Genomic DNA, 21950 nt, shown 5'->3' on the forward strand with positions numbered 1-21950 from the left:
TCCAGGGTTCAAGTCCCTGTTCGGGCGAGTGTCTTTTAAGCAATGTGTCGTTTTTGTGAAATGGAACATAGTGCAGAGTGGGAAAATCACAAACTGTTTAAGAATGTACACCTTCAACCAAGAGGCAAATTAAATGTATTTCATCAAGAGACACTAAATGTCAAGCTTTTCAGTTCATACTTTTAGTGATAGAGAGATTTTCCTACTTTAGTAATTGCACAGTAGTTGTCACCATTTGAATTGACTTGTTTTAGTATTACGAACTTTCTATAGGTTTGCGACAGACTCCAGAAGAGCCTGGAGTCGGTAAAACAACAGAATTTTAATCTGAGGGTCCAGGGTTCAAGTCTCTGTTCGGACAAGTGTCTTTTAAGCAATGTGTCGTTTTTGTGAAATGGAACATAGTGCAGAGTGGGAAAATCACAAACTGTTTAAGAATCTACACCTTCAACCAAGAGGCAAATTAAATGTATTTCATCAATAGACACTAAATGTCAAGCTATTCAGATAATACTTTTAGTGATAGAGAGATTTTCCTACTTTAGTAATTGCACAGTAGTTGTCACCATTTGAGTTGACTTGTTTTTAGTATTACGAACTTTCTGTAGGTTTGCAACAGACTCCAGAAGAGCCTGGAGTCGGTAAAACATCAGAACTTTAAACTTTTGCGACCCACCACATAAGAGCCTGGATAGCTCAGTCGGTAGAGCATCAGATTTTTAATCTGAGGGTCCACGGTTCAAGTCCCTGTTCGGGCGAGTGTCTTTAAAGCAATGTGTCATTTTTGTGAAATGGAACATAGTGCAGAGTGGGAAAATCACAAACTGTTTAAGAATGTACACCTTCAACCAAGAGGCAAATTAAATGTATTTCATCAATAGACACTAAATGTCAAGCTATTCAGATCATACTTTTAGTGATAGAGAGATTTTCCTACTTTAGTAATTGCACAGTAGTTGTCACCATTTGAATTTACTTGTTTTTAGTATTACGAACTTTCTATATATTTGCGACAGACTACAGAAGAGCCTGGAGTCGGTAAAACATCAGAACTTTAATCTGAGGATCCAGGGTTCAAGTCCCTGTTCGGGCGAGTGTCTTTTAAGCAATGTGTCGTTTTTGTGAAATGGAACATAGTACAGAGTGGGAAAATCACAAACTGTTTAAGAATGTACACCTTCAACCAAGAGGCAAAATAAATGTATTTCATCAAGAGACACTAAATGTCAAGCTTTTCAGTTCATACTTTTAGTGATAGAGAGATTTTCCAACTTTAGTAATTGCACAGTAACTAGTAGTTGTCATCATTTGATATGACTTGTTTTTTGTATTACGAACTTTCTGCATTTTTGCGACCTATCACAGAAGGTTCTGGATAGCTCAGTCGGTAGAGTATCATACTTTTAATCTGAGGGTCCAGGGTTCAGTTCCCTGTTCGGGTGAGTATCTTTTAAGCAATGTGTCGTTTTTGTGATATGGAACATAGTGCAGAGTGGGAAAATCACAAACTGTTTAAGAATGTACACCTTCAACCAAGAGGCAAATTAAATGTATTTCATCAAGAGACACTAAATGTCAAGCTTTTCAGTTCATACTTTTAGTGATAGAGAGATTTTCCTACTTTAGTAATTGCACAGTAACTAGTAGTTGTCATCATTTGAAATGACTTGTTTTTTGTATTGCGAACTTTCTGCATTTTTGTGACCTATCATAGGAGAGCTTGGATAGCTCAGTCCGTAGAGCATCAGACTTTTAATCTGAGGGTCCAGGGTTCAAGTCCCTGTTCGGGCAAGTGTCTTTTAAGCAATCTGTCATTTTGTGAAATAGAACATAGTGCAGAGTGGGAAAATCACAAACTGTTTAAGAATCTACACCTTCAACCAAGAGGCAAATTAAAAGTATTTCATCAATAGACACTAAATGTCAAGCTTTTCAGTTCATACTTTTAGTGATAGAGAGATTTTCCTACTTTAGTAATTGCACAGTAGTTGTCACCATTTGAATTGACTTGTACTAGTATTACGAACTTTCTATAGGTTTGCGACAGACTCCAGAAGAGCCTGGAGTCGGTAAAACAACAGAACTTTAATCTGAGGGTCCAGGGTTCAAGTCTCTGTTCGGACGAGTGTCTTTTAAGCAATGTGTCGTTTTTGTGAAATGGAACATAGTGCAGAGTGGGAAAATCACAAACTGTTTAAGAATCTACACCTTCAACCAAGAGGCAAATTAAATGTATTTCATCAATAGACACTAAATGTCAAGCTATTCACATAATACTTTTAGTGATAGAGAGATTTTCCAATTTTAGTAATTGCACAGTAACTAGTAGTTGTCATCAGTTGATATGACTTGTTTTTTGTATTACGAACTTTCTGCATTTTTGCAACCTGTCACAGAAGAGCCTGGATAGCTCAGTCGGTAGAGCATCAGACTTTTAATCTGAGGGTCCAGGGTTCAAGTCCCTGTTCGGGCGAGTGTCTTTTAAGCAATGTGTCATTTTGTGAAATGGAACATAGTGCAGAGTGGGAAAATCACAAACTGTTTAAGAATCTACACCTTCAACCAAGAGGCAAATTAAATGTATTTCATCAATAGACACTAAATGTCAATCTATTCATATCTTACTTTTAGTGATAGAGAGATTTTCCTACTTTAGTAATTGCACAGTAGTTGTCACCATTTGAATTTACTTGGTTTTAGTATTATGAACTTTCTATAGGTTTGCGACAGACTCCAGAAGAGCCTGGAGTCGGTAAAACATCAGAACTTTAATCTGAGGGTCCAGGGTTCAAGTCCTTGTTCGGGCGAGTGACTTTTAAGCAATGTGTCATTTTTGTGAAATGGAACATAGTGCAGAGTGGGAAAATCACAAACTGTTTAAGAATCTACACCTTCAACCAAGAGGCAAATTAAAAGTATTTCATCAATAGACACTAAATGTCAAGCTTTTCAGATCATACTTTTAGTGATAGAGAGATTTTCCTACTTTAGTAATTGCACAGTAGTTGTCACCATTTGAATTGACTTGTTTTTAGTATTACGAACTTTCTGTAGGTTTGCAACAGACTCCAGAAGAGCCTGGAGTCGGTAAAACATCAGAACTTTAATCTGAAGGTCCAGGGTTCAAGTCCCTGTTCGGGCGAGTGTCTTTTAAGCAATGTGTCGTTTTTGTGAAATGGAACATAGTGCAGAGTGGGAAAATCACAAACTGTTTAAGAATGTACACCTTCAACCAAGAGGCAAATTAAATGTATTTCATCAAGAGACACTAAATGTCAAGCTTTTCAGTTCATACTTTTAGTGATAGAGAGATTTTCCTACTTTAGTAATTGCACAGTAGTTGTCACCATTTGAATTGACTTGTTTTAGTATTACGAACTTTCTATAGGTTTGCGACAGACTCCAGAAGAGCCTGGAGTCGGTAAAACAACAGAATTTTAATCTGAGGGTCCAGGGTTCAAGTCTCTGTTCGGACAAGTGTCTTTTAAGCAATGTGTCGTTTTTGTGAAATGGAACATAGTGCAGAGTGGGAAAATCACAAACTGTTTAAGAATCTACACCTTCAACCAAGAGGCAAATTAAATGTATTTCATCAATAGACACTAAATGTCAAGCTATTCAGATAATACTTTTAGTGATAGAGAGATTTTCCTACTTTAGTAATTGCACAGTAGTTGTCACCATTTGAGTTGACTTGTTTTTAGTATTACGAACTTTCTGTAGGTTTGCAACAGACTCCAGAAGAGCCTGGAGTCGGTAAAACATCAGAACTTTAAACTTTTGCGACCCACCACATAAGAGCCTGGATAGCTCAGTCGGTAGAGCATCAGATTTTTAATCTGAGGGTCCACGGTTCAAGTCCCTGTTCGGGCGAGTGTCTTTAAAGCAATGTGTCATTTTTGTGAAATGGAACATAGTGCAGAGTGGGAAAATCACAAACTGTTTAAGAATGTACACCTTCAACCAAGAGGCAAATTAAATGTATTTCATCAATAGACACTAAATGTCAAGCTATTCAGATCATACTTTTAGTGATAGAGAGATTTTCCTACTTTAGTAATTGCACAGTAGTTGTCACCATTTGAATTTACTTGTTTTTAGTATTACGAACTTTCTATATATTTGCGACAGACTACAGAAGAGCCTGGAGTCGGTAAAACATCAGAACTTTAATCTGAGGATCCAGGGTTCAAGTCCCTGTTCGGGCGAGTGTCTTTTAAGCAATGTGTCGTTTTTGTGAAATGGAACATAGTACAGAGTGGGAAAATCACAAACTGTTTAAGAATGTACACCTTCAACCAAGAGGCAAAATAAATGTATTTCATCAAGAGACACTAAATGTCAAGCTTTTCAGTTCATACTTTTAGTGATAGAGAGATTTTCCAACTTTAGTAATTGCACAGTAACTAGTAGTTGTCATCATTTGATATGACTTGTTTTTTGTATTACGAACTTTCTGCATTTTTGCGACCTATCACAGAAGGTTCTGGATAGCTCAGTCGGTAGAGTATCATACTTTTAATCTGAGGGTCCAGGGTTCAGTTCCCTGTTCGGGTGAGTATCTTTTAAGCAATGTGTCGTTTTTGTGATATGGAACATAGTGCAGAGTGGGAAAATCACAAACTGTTTAAGAATGTACACCTTCAACCAAGAGGCAAATTAAATGTATTTCATCAAGAGACACTAAATGTCAAGCTTTTCAGTTCATACTTTTAGTGATAGAGAGATTTTCCTACTTTAGTAATTGCACAGTAACTAGTAGTTGTCATCATTTGAAATGACTTGTTTTTTGTATTGCGAACTTTCTGCATTTTTGTGACCTATCATAGGAGAGCTTGGATAGCTCAGTCCGTAGAGCATCAGACTTTTAATCTGAGGGTCCAGGGTTCAAGTCCCTGTTCGGGCAAGTGTCTTTTAAGCAATCTGTCATTTTGTGAAATAGAACATAGTGCAGAGTGGGAAAATCACAAACTGTTTAAGAATCTACACCTTCAACCAAGAGGCAAATTAAAAGTATTTCATCAATAGACACTAAATGTCAAGCTTTTCAGTTCATACTTTTAGTGATAGAGAGATTTTCCTACTTTAGTAATTGCACAGTAGTTGTCACCATTTGAATTGACTTGTACTAGTATTACGAACTTTCTATAGGTTTGCGACAGACTCCAGAAGAGCCTGGAGTCGGTAAAACAACAGAACTTTAATCTGAGGGTCCAGGGTTCAAGTCTCTGTTCGGACGAGTGTCTTTTAAGCAATGTGTCGTTTTTGTGAAATGGAACATAGTGCAGAGTGGGAAAATCACAAACTGTTTAAGAATCTACACCTTCAACCAAGAGGCAAATTAAATGTATTTCATCAATAGACACTAAATGTCAAGCTATTCACATAATACTTTTAGTGATAGAGAGATTTTCCAATTTTAGTAATTGCACAGTAACTAGTAGTTGTCATCAGTTGATATGACTTGTTTTTTGTATTACGAACTTTCTGCATTTTTGCAACCTGTCACAGAAGAGCCTGGATAGCTCAGTCGGTAGAGCATCAGACTTTTAATCTGAGGGTCCAGGGTTCAAGTCCCTGTTCGGGCGAGTGTCTTTTAAGCAATGTGTCATTTTGTGAAATGGAACATAGTGCAGAGTGGGAAAATCACAAACTGTTTAAGAATCTACACCTTCAACCAAGAGGCAAATTAAATGTATTTCATCAATAGACACTAAATGTCAATCTATTCATATCTTACTTTTAGTGATAGAGAGATTTTCCTACTTTAGTAATTGCACAGTAGTTGTCACCATTTGAATTTACTTGGTTTTAGTATTATGAACTTTCTATAGGTTTGCGACAGACTCCAGAAGAGCCTGGAGTCGGTAAAACATCAGAACTTTAATCTGAGGGTCCAGGGTTCAAGTCCTTGTTCGGGCGAGTGACTTTTAAGCAATGTGTCATTTTTGTGAAATGGAACATAGTGCAGAGTGGGAAAATCACAAACTGTTTAAGAATGTACACCTTCAACCAAGAGGCAAATTAAATGTATTTCATCAATGGACACTAAATGTCAAGCTATTCAGATCATACTTTTAGTGATAGAGAGATTTTCCTACTTTAGTAATTGCACAGTAGTTGTCACCATTTGAATTTACTTGTTTTTAGTATTACGAACTTTCTATAGGTTTGCGACAGACTACAGAAGAGCCTGGAGTCGGTAAAACCTCAGAACTTTAATCTGAGGGTCCAGGGTTCAAGTCCCTGTTCGGGCGAGTGTCTTTTAAGCAATGTGTCGTTTTTGTGAAATGGAACATAGTGCAGAGTGGGAAAATCACAAACTGTTTAAGAATGTACACCTTAAACCAAGAGGCAAATTAAATGTATTTCATCAATAGACACTAAATGTCAAGCTATTAATATCATACTTTTAGTGATAGAGAGATTTTCCTACTTTAGTAATTGCACAGTACTTGTCACCATTTGAATTTACTTGCTTTTAGTATTACGAACTTTCTATATATTTGCGACAGACTACAGAAGAGCCTGGAGTCGGTAAAACATCAGAACTTTAATCTGAGGGTCCAGGGTTCAAGTCCCTGTTCGGGCGAGTGTCTTTTAAGCAATGTGTCGTTTTTGTGAAATGGAACATAGTGCAGAGTGGGAAAATCACAAACGGTTTTTGTGAAATGGAACATAGTGCAGAGTGGGAAAATCACAAACTGTTTAAGAATGTACAACTTCAACCAAGAGGCAAATTAAATGTATTTCATCAAAAGACACTAAATGTCAAGCATTTCAGTTCATACTTTTAGTGATAGAGAGATTTTCCTACTTTAGTAATTGCACAGTAGTTGTCACCATTTGAATTGACTTGTTTTAGTATTACGAACTTTCTATAGGTTTGCGACAGACTCCAGAAGAGCCTGGAGTCGGTAAAACAAAAGAACTTTAATCTGAGGGTCCAGGGTTCAAGTCTCTGTTCGGACGAGTGTCTTTTAAGCAATGTGTCGTTTTTGTGAAATGGAACATAGTGCAGAGTGGGAAAATCACAAACTGTTTAAGAATCTACACCTTCAACCAAGAGGCAAATTAAAAGTATTTCATCAATAGACACTAAATGTCAAGCTTTTCAGATCATACTTTTAGTGATAGAGAGATTTTCCTACTTTAGTAATTGCACAGTAGTTGTCACCATTTGAATTGACTTGTTTTTAGTATTACGAACTTTCTGTAGGTTTGCAACAGACTCCAGAAGAGCCTGGAGTCGGTAAAACTTCAGAACTTTAATCTGAAGGTCCAGGGTTCAAGTCCCTGTTCGGGCGAGTGTCTTTTAAGCAATGTGTCATTTTGTGAAATAGAACATAGTGCAGAGTGGGAAAATCACAAACTGTTTAAGAATCTACACCTTCAACCAAGAGGCAAATTAAAAGTATTTCATCAATAGACACTAAATGTCAAGCTTTTCAGATCATACTTTTAGTGATAGAGAGATTTTCCTACTTTAGTAATTGCACAGTAGTTGTCACCATTTGAATTGACTTGTTTTTAGTATTACGAACTTTCTGTAGGTTTGCAACAGACTCCAGAAGAGCCTGGAGTCGGTAAAACATCAGAACTTTAATCTGAAGGTCCAGGGTTCAAGTCCCTGTTCGGGCGAGTGTCTTTTAAGCAATGTGTCGTTTTTGTGAAATGGAACATAGTGCAGAGTGGGAAAATCACAAACTGTTTAAGAATGTACACCTTCAACCAAGAGGCAAATTAAATGTATTTCATCAAGAGACACTAAATGTCAAGCTTTTCAGTTCATACTTTTAGTGATAGAGAGATTTTCCTACTTTAGTAATTGCACAGTAGTTGTCACCATTTGAATTGACTTGTTTTAGTATTACGAACTTTCTATAGGTTTGCAACAGACTCCAGAAGAGCCTGGAGTCGGTAAAACAACAGAATTTTAATCTGAGGGTCCAGGGTTCAAGTCTCTGTTCGGACAAGTGTCTTTTAAGCAATGTGTCGTTTTTGTGAAATGGAACATAGTGCAGAGTGGGAAAATCACAAACTGTTTAAGAATCTACACCTTCAACCAAGAGGCAAATTAAATGTATTTCATCAATAGACACTAAATGTCAAGCTATTCAGATAATACTTTTAGTGATAGAGAGATTTTCCAACTTTAGTAATTGCACAGTAACTAGTAGTTGTCATCATTTGATATGACTTGTTTTTTGTATTACGAACTTTCTGCATTTTTGTGACCTATCACAGAAGATCCTGGATAGCTCAGTCGGTAGAGCATCATATTTTTAATCTGAGGGTCCAGGGTTCAGTTCCCTGTTCGGGCGAGTGTCTTTTAAGCAATGTGTCGTTTTTGTGAAATGGAACATAGTGCAGAGTGGGAAAATCACAAACTGTTTAAGAATGTACACCTTCAACCAAGAGGCAAATTAAATGTATTTCATCAAGAGACACTAAATGTCAAGCTTTTCAGTTCATACTTTTAGTGATAGAGAGATTTTCCTACTTTAGTAATTGCACAGTAGTTGTCACCATTTGAATTTACTTGTTTTTAGTATTACAAACTTTCTATAGGTTTGCGACAGACTACAGAAGAGCCTGGAGTCGGTAAAACATCAGAACTTTAATCTGAGGGTCCAGGTTTCAAGTCCCTGTTCGGGCGAGTGTCTTTTAAGCAATGTGTCAATTTTGTGAAATGGATCATAGTGCAGAGTGGGAAAATCACAAACTGTTTAAGAATGTACACCTTCAACCAAGAGGCAAATTAAATGTATTTCATCAATAGACACTAAATGTCAAGCTATTCAGATCATACTTTTAGTGATAGAGAGATTTTCCAACTTTAGTAAGTGCACAGTAGTTGTCACCATTTGAATGTACTTGTTTTTAGTATTACGAACTTTCTATAGGTTTGCGACAGACTCCAGAAGAGCCTGGAGTCGGTAAAACAACAGAACTTTAATCTGAGGGTCCAGGGTTCAAGTCTCTGTTCGGACGAGTGTCTTTTAAGCAATGTGTCTTTTTTGTGAAATGGAACATAGTGCAGAGTGGGAAAATCACAAACTGTTTAAGAATCTACACCTTCAACCAAGAGGCAAATTAAATGTATTTCATCAAGAGACACTAAATGTCAAGCTATTCAGATAATACTTTTAGTGATAGAGAGATTTTCCAACTTTAGTAATTGCACAGTAAATAGTAGTTGTCATCATTTGATATGACTTGTTTTTTGTATTACGAACTTTCGGCATTTTTGCGACCTATCACAGAAGAGCCTGGATAGCTCTGTCGGTAGAGCATCAGACTTTTAATCTGAGGGTCCAGGGTTCAAGTCCCTGAACGGGTGAGTGTCTTTTAAGCAATGTGTCATTTTGTGAAATGGAACATAGTGCAGAGTGGGAAAATCACAAACTGTTTAAGAATGTACACCTTCAACCAAGAGGCAAATTAAATGTATTTCATCAATAGACACTAAATGTCAAGCTATTCAGATCAAACTTTTAGTGATAGAGAGATTTTCCTACTTTAGTAATTGCACAGTAGTTGTCACCATTTGAATTTACTTGTTTTTAGTATTACGAACTTTCCATAGGTTTGCGACAGACTCCAGAAGAGCCTGGAGTCAGTAAAACATCAGAACTTTAATCTGAGGGTCCAGGGTTCAAGTCTCTTTTCAGGCGAGTGTCTTTTAAGCAATCTGTCGTTTTTGTGAAATGGAACATAGTGCAGAGTGGGAAAATCACAAACTGTTTAAGAATCTACACCTTCAACCAAGAGGCAAATTAAATGTATTTCATCAATAGACACTAAATGTCAAGCTATTCAGATTATACTTTTAGTGATAGAGAGATTTTCCTACTTTAGTAATTGCACAGTAGTTGTCACCATTTGAATTTACTTGTTTTTAGTATTACGAACTTTCTGTAGGTTTGCGACTGACTCCAGAAGAGCCTGGAGTCGGTAAAACATCAGAACTTTAATCTGAGGGTCCAGGTTTCAAGTCCCTGTTCGGGCGAGTGTCTTTTAAGCAATGTGTCATTTTTGTGAAATGGAACATAGTGCAGAGTGGGAAAATCACAAACTGTTTAAGAATGTACACCTTCAACCAAGAGGCAAATTAAATGTATTTCATCAATAGACACTAAATGTCAAGCTATTCAGATCATACTTTTAGTGATAGAGAGATTTTCCTACTTTAGTAATTGCACAGTGGTTGTCACCATTTGAATTTACTTGTTTTTAGTATTACGAACTTTCTATAGGTTTGCGACAGACTACAGAAGAGCCTGGAGTCGGTAAAAAATCAGAACTTTAATCTGAGGGTCCAGGGTTCAAGTCCCTGTTCGGGCGAGTGTCTTTTAAGCAATGTGTCATTTTTGTGAAATGGAACATAGTGCAGAGTGGGAAAATCACAAACTGTTTAAGAATCTACACCTTCAACCAAGAGGCAAATTAAAAGTATTTCATCAATAGACACTAAATGTCAAGCTTTTCAGTTCATACTTTTAGTGATAGAGAGATTTTCCTACTTTAGTAATTGCACAGTAGTTGTCACCATTTGAATTGACTTGTACTAGTATTACGAACTTTCTATAGGTTTGCGACAGACTCCAGAAGAGCCTGGAGTCGGTAAAACAACAGAACTTTAATCTGAGGGTCCAGGGTTCAAGTCTCTGTTCGGACGAGTGTCTTTTAAGCAATGTGTCGTTTTTGTGAAATGGAACATAGTGCAGAGTGGGAAAATCACAAACTGTTTAAGAATCTACACCTTCAACCAAGAGGCAAATTAAATGTATTTCATCAATAGACACTAAATGTCAAGCTATTCACATAATACTTTTAGTGATAGAGAGATTTTCCAATTTTAGTAATTGCACAGTAACTAGTAGTTGTCATCAGTTGATATGACTTGTTTTTTGTATTACGAACTTTCTGCATTTTTGCAACCTGTCACAGAAGAGCCTGGATAGCTCAGTCGGTAGAGCATCAGACTTTTAATCTGAGGGTCCAGGGTTCAAGTCCCTGTTCGGGCGAGTGTCTTTTAAGCAATGTGTCATTTTGTGAAATGGAACATAGTGCAGAGTGGGAAAATCACAAACTGTTTAAGAATGTACACCTTCAACCAAGAGGCAAATTAAATGTATTTCATCAAGAGACACTAAATGTCAAGCTTTTCAGTTCATACTTTTAGTGATAGAGAGATTTTCCTACTTTAGTAATTGCACAGTAGTTGTCACCATTTGAATTGACTTGTTTTAGTATTACGAACTTTCTATAGGTTTGCAACAGACTCCAGAAGAGCCTGGAGTCGGTAAAACAACAGAATTTTAATCTGAGGGTCCAGGGTTCAAGTCTCTGTTCGGACAAGTGTCTTTTAAGCAATGTGTCGTTTTTGTGAAATGGAACATAGTGCAGAGTGGGAAAATCACAAACTGTTTAAGAATCTACACCTTCAACCAAGAGGCAAATTAAATGTATTTCATCAATAGACACTAAATGTCAAGCTATTCAGATAATACTTTTAGTGATAGAGAGATTTTCCAACTTTAGTAATTGCACAGTAACTAGTAGTTGTCATCATTTGATATGACTTGTTTTTTGTATTACGAACTTTCTGCATTTTTGTGACCTATCACAGAAGATCCTGGATAGCTCAGTCGGTAGAGCATCATATTTTTAATCTGAGGGTCCAGGGTTCAGTTCCCTGTTCGGGCGAGTGTCTTTTAAGCAATGTGTCGTTTTTGTGAAATGGAACATAGTGCAGAGTGGGAAAATCACAAACTGTTTAAGAATGTACACCTTCAACCAAGAGGCAAATTAAATGTATTTCATCAAGAGACACTAAATGTCAAGCTTTTCAGTTCATACTTTTAGTGATAGAGAGATTTTCCTACTTTAGTAATTGCACAGTAGTTGTCACCATTTGAATTTACTTGTTTTTAGTATTACAAACTTTCTATAGGTTTGCGACAGACTACAGAAGAGCCTGGAGTCGGTAAAACATCAGAACTTTAATCTGAGGGTCCAGGTTTCAAGTCCCTGTTCGGGCGAGTGTCTTTTAAGCAATGTGTCAATTTTGTGAAATGGATCATAGTGCAGAGTGGGAAAATCACAAACTGTTTAAGAATGTACACCTTCAACCAAGAGGCAAATTAAATGTATTTCATCAATAGACACTAAATGTCAAGCTATTCAGATCATACTTTTAGTAATAGAGAGATTTTCCAACTTTAGTAAGTGCACAGTAGTTGTCACCATTTGAATGTACTTGTTTTTAGTATTACGAACTTTCTATAGGTTTGCGACAGACTCCAGAAGAGCCTGGAGTCGGTAAAACAACAGAACTTTAATCTGAGGGTCCAGGGTTCAAGTCTCTGTTCGGACGAGTGTCTTTTAAGCAATGTGTCTTTTTTGTGAAATGGAACATAGTGCAGAGTGGGAAAATCACAAACTGTTTAAGAATCTACACCTTCAACCAAGAGGCAAATTAAATGTATTTCATCAAGAGACACTAAATGTCAAGCTATTCAGATAATACTTTTAGTGATAGAGAGATTTTCCAACTTTAGTAATTGCACAGTAAATAGTAGTTGTCATCATTTGATATGACTTGTTTTTTGTATTACGAACTTTCGGCATTTTTGCGACCTATCACAGAAGAGCCTGGATAGCTCTGTCGGTAGAGCATCAGACTTTTAATCTGAGGGTCCAGGGTTCAAGTCCCTGAACGGGTGAGTGTCTTTTAAGCAATGTGTCATTTTGTGAAATGGAACATAGTGCAGAGTGGGAAAATCACAAACTGTTTAAGAATGTACACCTTCAACCAAGAGGCAAATTAAATGTATTTCATCAATAGACACTAAATGTCAAGCTATTCAGATCAAACTTTTAGTGATAGAGAGATTTTCCTACTTTAGTAATTGCACAGTAGTTGTCACCATTTGAATTTACTTGTTTTTAGTATTACGAACTTTCCATAGGTTTGCGACAGACTCCAGAAGAGCCTGGAGTCAGTAAAACATCAGAACTTTAATCTGAGGGTCCAGGGTTCAAGTCTCTTTTCAGGCGAGTGTCTTTTAAGCAATCTGTCGTTTTTGTGAAATGGAACATAGTGCAGAGTGGGAAAATCACAAACTGTTTAAGAATCTACACCTTCAACCAAGAGGCAAATTAAATGTATTTCATCAATAGACACTAAATGTCAAGCTATTCAGATTATACTTTTAGTGATAGAGAGATTTTCCTACTTTAGTAATTGCACAGTAGTTGTCACCATTTGAATTTACTTGTTTTTAGTATTACGAACTTTCTGTAGGTTTGCGACTGACTCCAGAAGAGCCTGGAGTCGGTAAAACATCAGAACTTTAATCTGAGGGTCCAGGTTTCAAGTCCCTGTTCGGGCGAGTGTCTTTTAAGCAATGTGTCATTTTTGTGAAATGGAACATAGTGCAGAGTGGGAAAATCACAAACTGTTTAAGAATGTACACCTTCAACCAAGAGGCAAATTAAATGTATTTCATCAATAGACACTAAATGTCAAGCTATTCAGATCATACTTTTAGTGATAGAGAGATTTTCCTACTTTAGTAATTGCACAGTGGTTGTCACCATTTGAATTTACTTGTTTTTAGTATTACGAACTTTCTATAGGTTTGCGACAGACTACAGAAGAGCCTGGAGTCGGTAAAAAATCAGAACTTTAATCTGAGGGTCCAGGGTTCAAGTCCCTGTTCGGGCGAGTGTCTTTTAAGCAATGTGTCATTTTTGTGAAATGGAACATAGTGCAGAGTGGGAAAATCACAAACTGTTTAAGAATGTACACCTTCAACCAAGAGGCAAATTAAATGTATTTCATCAAGAGACACTAAATGTCAAGCTTTTCAGTTCATACTTTTAGTGATAGAGAGATTTTCCAACTTTAGTAATTGCACAGTAACTAGTAGTTGTCATCATTTGAAATGACTTGTTTTTTGCATTACGAACTTTTTGCATTTTTGCGACCTATCACAGAAGAGCCTGGATAGCTCAGTCGGTAGAGCATCATACTTTTAATCTGAGGGTCCAGGGTTCAATTCCCTGTTCAGGCGAGTGTCTTTTAAGCGATGTGTCATTTTTGTGAAATGGAACATAGTGCAGAGTGGGAAAATCACAAACTGTTTAAGAATGTACACCTTCAACCAAGAGGCAAATTAAATGTATTTCATCAAGAGACACTAAATGTCAAGCTTTTCAGTTCATACTTTTAGTGATAGAGAGATTTTCCTACTTTAGTAATTGCACAGTAGTTGTCAACATTTGAATTTACTTGGTTTTAGTATTACGAACTTTCTATAGGTTTGCGACAGACTCCAGAAGAGCCTGGAGTCGGTAAAACATCAGAACTTTAATCTGAGGGTCCAGGGTTCAAGTCCCTGTTCGGGCGAGTGTCTTTTAAGCAATGTGTCATTTTTGTGAAATGGAACATAGTGCAGAGTGGGAAAATCACAAACTGTTTAAGAATGTACACCTTCAACCAAGAGGCAAATTAAATGTATTTCATCAATAGACACTAAATGTCAAGCTATTCAGATCATACTTTTAGTGATAGAGAGATTTTCCAACTTTAGTAATTGCACAGTACTTGTCACCATTTGAATTTACTTGCTTTTAGTATTACGAACTTTCTATATATTTGCAACAGACTACAGAAGAGCCTGGAGTCGGTAAAACATCAGAACTTTAATCTGAGGTTCCAGGGTTCAAGTCCCTGTTCGGGCGAGTGTCTTTTAAGCAATGTGTCGTTTTTGTGAAATGGAACATAGTGCAGAGTGGGAAAATCACAAACGGTTTTTGTGAAATGGAACATAGTGCAGAGTGGGAAAATCACAAACTGTTTAAGAATGTACAACTTCAACCAAGAGGCAAATTAAATGTATTTCATCAAAAGACACTAAATGTCAAGCATTTCAGTTCATACTTTTAGTGATAGAGAGATTTTCCTACTTTAGTAATTGCACAGTAGTTGTCACCATTTGAATTGACTTGTTTTAGTATTACGAACTTTCTATAGGTTTGCGACAGACTCCAGAAGAGCCTGGAGTCGGTAAAACAAAAGAACTTTAATCTGAGGGTCCAGGGTTCAAGTCTCTGTTCAGACGAGTGTCTTTTAAGCAATGTGTCGTTTTTGTGAAATGGAACATAGTGCAGAGTGGGAAAATCACAAACTGTTTAAGAATCTACACCTTCAACCAAGAGGCAAATTAAAAGTATTTCATCAATAGACACTAAATGTCAAGCTTTTCAGATCATACTTTTAGTGATAGAGAGATTTTCCTACTTTAGTAATTGCACAGTAGTTGTCACCATTTGAATTGACTTGTTTTTAGTATTACGAACTTTCTGTAGGTTTGCAACAGACTCCAGAAGAGCCTGGAGTCGGTAAAACATCAGAACTTTAATCTGAAGGTCCAGGGTTCAAGTCCCTGTTCGGGCGAGTGTCTTTTAAGCAATGTGTCATTTTGTGAAATAGAACATAGTGCAGAGTGGGAAAATCACAAACTGTTTAAGAATCTACGCCTTCAACCAAGAGGCAAATTAAAAGTATTTCATCAATAGACACTAAATGTCAAGCTTTACAGATCATACTTTTAGTGATAGAGAGATTTTCCTACTTTAGTAATTGCACAGTAGTTGTCACCATTTGAATTGACTTGTTTTTAGTATTACGAACTTTCTGTAGGTTTGCAACAGACTCCAGAAGAGCCTGGAGTCGGTAAAACATCAGAACTTTAATCTGAAGGTCCAGGGTTCAAGTCCCTGTTCGGGCGAGTGTCTTTTAAGCAATGTGTCGTTTTTGTGAAATGGAACATAGTGCAGAGTGGGAAAATCACAAACTGTTTAAGAATGTACACCTTCAACCAAGAGGCAAATTAAATGTATTTCATCAAGAGACACTAAATGTCAAGCTTTTCAGTTCATACTTTTAGTGATAGAGAGATTTTCCTACTTTAGTAATTGCACAGTAGTTGTCACCATTTGAATTGACTTGTTTTAGTATTACGAACTTTCTATAGGTTTGCGACAGACTCCAGAAGAGCCTGGAGTCGGTAAAACAACAGAATTTTAATCTGAGGGTCCAGGGTTCAAGTCTCTGTTCGGACAAGTGTCTTTTAAGCAATGTGTCGTTTTTGTGAAATGGAACATAGTGCAGAGTGGGAAAATCACAAACTGTTTAAGAATCTACACCTTCAACCAAGAGGCAAATTAAATGTATTTCATCAATAGACACTAAATGTCAAGCTATTCAGATAATACTTTTAGTGATAGAGAGATTTTCCAACTTTAGTAATTGCACAGTAACTAGTAGTTGTCATCATTTGATATGACTTGTTTTTTGCATTACGAACTTTTTGCATTTTTGCGACCTATCACAGAAGAGCCTGGATAGCTCAGTCGGTAGAGCATCATACTTTTAATCTGAGGGTCCAGGGTTCAATTCCCTGTTCAGGCGAGTGTCTTTTAAGCGATGTGTCATTTTTGTGAAATGGAACATAGTGCAGAGTGGGAAAATCACAAACTGTTTAAGAATGTACACCTTCAACCAAGAGGCAAATTAAATGTATTTCATCAAGAGACACTAAATGTCAAGCTTTTCAGTTCATACTTTTAGTGATAGAGAGATTTTCCTACTTTAGTAATTGCACAGTAGTTGTCACCATTTGAATTTACTTGGTTTTAGTATTACGAACTTTCTATAGGTTTGCGACAGACTCCAGAAGAGCCTGGAGTCGGTAAAACATCAGAACTTTAATCTGAGGGTCCAGGGTTCAAGTCCCTGTTCGGGCGAGTGTCTTTTAAGCAATGTGTCATTTTTGTGAAATGGAACATAGTGCAGAGTGGGAAAATCACAAACTGTTTAAGAATGTACACCTTCAACCAAGAGGCAAATTAAATGTATTTCATCAATAGACACTAAATGTCAAGCTATTCAGATCATACTTTTAGTGATAGAGAGATTTTCCAACTTTAGTAATTGCACAGTACTTGTCACCATTTGAATTTACTTGCTTTTAGTATTACGAACTTTCTATATATTTGCGACAGACTACAGAAGAGCCTGGAGTCGGTAAAACATCAGAACTTTAATCTGAGGGTCCAGGGTTCAAGTCCCTGTTCGGGCGAGTGTCTTTTAAGCAATGTGTCGTTTTTGTGAAATGGAACATAGTGCAGAGTGGGAAAATCACAAACGGTTTTTGTGAAATGGAACATAGTGCAGAGTGGGAAAATCACAAACTGTTTAAGAATGTACAACTTCAACCAAGAGGCAAATTAAATGTATTTCATCAAAAGACACTAAATGTCAAGCATTTCAGTTCATACTTTTAGTGATAGAGAGATTTTCCTACTTTAGTAATTGCACAGTAGTTGTCACCATTTGAATAGACTTGTTTTAGTATTACGAACTTTCTATAGGTTTGCGACAGACTCCAGAAGAGCCTGGAGTCGGTAAAACAAAAGAACTTTAATCTGAGGGTCCAGGGTTCAAGTCTCTGTTCGGACGAGTGTCTTTTAAGCAATGTGTCGTTTTTGTGAAATGGAACATAGTGCAGAGTGGGAAAATCACAAACTGTTTAAGAATCTACACCTTCAACCAAGAGGCAAATTAAAAGTATTTCATCAATAGACACTAAATGTCAAGCTTTTCAGATCATACTTTTAGTGATAGAGAGATTTTCCTACTTTAGTAATTGCACAGTAGTTGTCACCATTTGAATTGACTTGTTTTTAGTATTACGAACTTTCTGTAGGTTTGCAACAGACTCCAGAAGAGCCTGGAGTCGGTAAAACATCAGAACTTTAATCTGAAGGTCCAGGGTTCAAGTCCCTGTTCGGGCGAGTGTCTTTTAAGCAATGTGTCATTTTGTGAAATAGAACATAGTGCAGAGTGGGAAAATCACAAACTGTTTAAGAATCTACACCTTCAACCAAGAGGCAAATTAAAAGTATTTCATCAATAGACACTAAATGTCAAGCTTTTCAGATCATACTTTTAGTGATAGAGAGATTTTCCTACTTTAGTAATTGCACAGTAGTTGTCACCATTTGAATTGACTTGTTTTTAGTATTACGAACTTTCTGTAGGTTTGCAACAGACTCCAGAAGAGCCTGGAGTCGGTAAAACATCAGAACTTTAATCTGAAGGTCCAGGGTTCAAGTCCCTGTTCGGGCGAGTGTCTTTTAAGCAATGTGTCGTTTTTGTGAAATGGAACATAGTGCAGAGTGGGAAAATCACAAACTGTTTAAGAATGTACACCTTCAACCAAGAGGCAAATTAAATGTATTTCATCAAGAGACACTAAATGTCAAGCTTTTCAGTTCATACTTTTAGTGATAGAGAGATTTTCCTACTTTAGTAATTGCACAGTAGTTGTCACCATTTGAATTGACTTGTTTTAGTATTACGAACTTTCTATAGGTTTGCGACAGACTCCAGAAGAGCCTGGAGTCGGTAAAACAACAGAATTTTAATCTGAGGGTCCAGGGTTCAAGTCTCTGTTCGGACAAGTGTCTTTTAAGCAATGTGTCGTTTTTGTGAAATGGAACATAGTGCAGAGTGGGAAAATCACAAACTGTTTAAGAATCTACACCTTCAACCAAGAGGCAAATTAAATATATTTCATCAATAGACACTAAATGTCAAGCTATTCAGATAATACTTTTAGTGATAGAGAGATTTTCCAACTTTAGTAATTGCACAGTAACTAGTAGTTGTCATCATTTGATATGACTTGTTTTTTGTATTACGAACTTTCTGCATTTTTGTGACCTATCACAGAAGATCCTGGATAGCTCAGTCGGTAGAGCATCATATTTTTAATCTGAGGGTCCAGGGTTCAGTTCCCTGTTCGGGCGAGTGTCTTTTAAGCAATGTGTCGTTTTTGTGAAATGGAACATAGTGCAGAGTGGGAAAATCACAAACTGTTTAAGAATGTACACCTTCAACCAAGAGGCAAATTAAATGTATTTCATCAAGAGACACTAAATGTCAAGCTTTTCAGTTCATACTTTTAGTGATAGAGAGATTTTCCTACTTTAGTAATTGCACAGTAGTTGTCACCATTTGAATTTACTTGTTTTTAGTATTACAAACTTTCTATAGGTTTGCGACAGACTACAGAAGAGCCTGGAGTCGGTAAAACATCAGAACTTTAATCTGAAGGTCCAGGTTTCAAGTCCCTGTTCGGGCGAGTGTCTTTTAAGCAATGTGTCAATTTTGTGAAATGGATCATAGTGCAGAGTGGGAAAATCACAAACTGTTTAAGAATGTACACCTTCAACCAAGAGGCAAATTAAATGTATTTCATCAATAGACACTAAATGTCAAGCTATTCAGATCATACTTTTAGTGATAGAGAGATTTTCCAACTTTAGTAAGTGCACAGTAGTTGTCACCATTTGAATGTACTTGTTTTTAGTATTACGAACTTTCTATAGGTTTGCGACAGACTCCAGAAGAGCCTGGAGTCGGTAAAACAACAGAACTTTAATCTGAGGGTCCAGGGTTCAAGTCTCTGTTCGGACGAGTGTCTTTTAAGCAATGTGTCTTTTTTGTGAAATGGAACATAGTGCAGAGTGGGAAAATCACAAACTGTTTAAGAATCTACACCTTCAACCAAGAGGCATATTAAATGTATTTCATCAAGAGACACTAAATGTCAAGCTATTCAGATAATACTTTTAGTGATAGAGAGATTTTCCAACTTTAGTAATTGCACAGTAAATAGTAGTTGTCATCATTTGATATGACTTGTTTTTTGTATTAAGAACTTTCGGCATTTTTGCGACCTATCACAGAAGAGCCTGGATAGCTCTGTCGGTAGAGCATCAGACTTTTAATCTGAGGGTCCAGGGTTCAAGTCCCTGAACGGGTGAGTGTCTTTTAAGCAATGTGTCATTTTGTGAAATGGAACATAGTGCAGAGTGGGAAAATCACAAACTGTTTAAGAATGTACACCTTCAACCAAGAGGCAAATTAAATGTATTTCATCAATAGACACTAAATGTCAAGCTATTCAGATCAAACTTTTAGTGATAGAGAGATTTTCCTACTTTAGTAATTGCACAGTAGTTGTCACCATTTGAATTTACTTGTTTTTAGTATTACGAACTTTCCATAGGTTTGCGACAGACTCCAGAAGAGCCTGGAGTCAGTAAAACATCAGAACTTTAATCTGAGGGTCCAGGGTTCAAGTCTCTTTTCAGGCGAGTGTCTTTTAAGCAATCTGTCGTTTTTGTGAAATGGAACATAGTGCAGAGTGGGAAAATCACAAACTGTTTAAGAATCTACACCTTCAACCAAGAGGCAAATTAAATGTATTTCATCAATAGACACTAAATGTCAAGCTATTCAGATCATACTTTTAGTGATAGAGAGATTTTCCTACTTTAGTAATTGCACAGTAGTTGTCACCATTTGAATTTACTTGTTTTTAGTATTACGAACTTTCTGTAGGTTTGCGACTGACTCCAGAAGAGCCTGGAGTCGGTAAAACATCAGAACTTTAATCTGAGGGTCCAGGTTTCAAGTCCCTGTTCGGGCGAGTGTCTTTTAAGCAATGTGTCATTTTTGTGAAATGGAACATAGTGCAGAGTGGGAAAATCACAAACTGTTTAAGAATGTACACCTTCAACCAAGAGGCAAATTAAATGTATTTCATCAATAGACACTAAATGTCAAGCTATTCAGATCATACTTTTAGTGATAGAGAGATTTTCCTACTTTAGTAATTGCACAGTGGTTGTCACCATTTGAATTTACTTGTTTTTAGTATTACGAACTTTCTATAGGTTTGCGACAGACTACAGAAGACCCTGGAGTCGGTAAAAAATCAGAACTTTAATCTGAGGGTCCAGGGTTCAAGTCCCTGTTCGGGCGAGTGTCTTTTAAGCAATGTGTCATTTTTGTGAAATGGAACATAGTGCAGAGTGGGAAAATCACAAACTGTTTAAGAATGTACACCTTCAACCAAGAGGCAAATTAAATGTATTTCATCAAGAGACACTAAATGTCAAGCTTTTCAGTTCATACTTTTAGTGATAGAGAGATTTTCCAACTTTAGTAATTGCACAGTAACTAGTAGTTGTCATCATTTGATATGACTTGTTTTTGCATTACGAACTTTTTGCATTTTTGCGACCTATCACAGAAGAGCCTGGATAGCTCAGTCGGTAGAGCATCATACTTTTAATCTGAGGGTCCAGGGTTCAATTCCCCGTTCAGGCGAGTGTCTTTTAAGCGATGTGTCATTTTTGTGAAATGGAACATAGTGCAGAGTGGGAAAATCACAAACTGTTTAAGAATGTACACCTTCAACCAAGAGACAAATTAAATGTATTTCATCAAGAGACACTAAATGTCAAGCTTTTCAGTTCATACTTTTAGTGATAGAGAGATTTTCCTACTTTAGTAATTGCACAGTAGTTGTCACCATTTGAATTTACTTGGTTTTAGTATTACGAACTTTCTATAGGTTTGCGACAGACTCCAGAAGAGCCTGGAGTCGGTAAAACATCAGAACTTTAATCTGAGGGTCCAGGGTTCAAGTCCCTGTTCGGGCGAGTGTCTTTTAAGCAATGTGTCATTTTTGTGAAATGGAACATAGTGCAGAGTGGGAAAATCACAAACTGTTTAAGAATGTACACCTTCAACCAAGAGGCAAATTAAATGTATTTCATCAATAGACACTAAATGTCAAGCTATTCAGATCATACTTTTAGTGATAGAGAGATTTTCCAACTTTAGTAATTGCACAGTAGTTGTCACCATTTGAATTTTCTTGTTTTTAGTATTACGAACTTTCTATAGGTTTGCGACAGACTACAGAAGAGCCTGGAGTCGGTAAAACATCAGAACTTTAATCTGAGGGTCCAGGTTTCAAGTCCCTGTTCGGGCGAGTGTCTTTTAAGCAATGTGT

At 36.8% G+C, this 21950-nt stretch overlaps 3 non-coding genes across 3 annotated transcripts; all 3 read left to right on the plus strand.

Annotated features, from left to right (window-relative positions):
• The first annotated feature begins 2400 nt into the window (after nt 1-2400).
• TRNAK-UUU (transfer RNA lysine (anticodon UUU)) lies at nt 2401-2473 on the plus strand. Its single transcript has one exon. It is a non-coding gene; the product is annotated as a tRNA-Lys (tRNA).
• Nucleotides 2474-5515: 3042 nt separating this feature from the next.
• Nucleotides 5516-5588, plus strand: TRNAK-UUU (transfer RNA lysine (anticodon UUU)). The gene has a single exon. It is a non-coding gene; the product is annotated as a tRNA-Lys (tRNA).
• A 5369-nt stretch (nt 5589-10957) lies between these two features.
• Nucleotides 10958-11030, plus strand: TRNAK-UUU (transfer RNA lysine (anticodon UUU)). The gene has a single exon. It is a non-coding gene; the product is annotated as a tRNA-Lys (tRNA).
• Nucleotides 11031-21950: the final 10920 nt, after the last annotated feature.

This window comes from Taudactylus pleione, unplaced genomic scaffold (genome assembly GCF_031769625.1).
Source record: "Taudactylus pleione unplaced genomic scaffold, aTauple2 ptg000454l, whole genome shotgun sequence".
In the NCBI taxonomy this organism is placed as follows: Eukaryota; Metazoa; Chordata; class Amphibia; order Anura; family Myobatrachidae; genus Taudactylus; species Taudactylus pleione.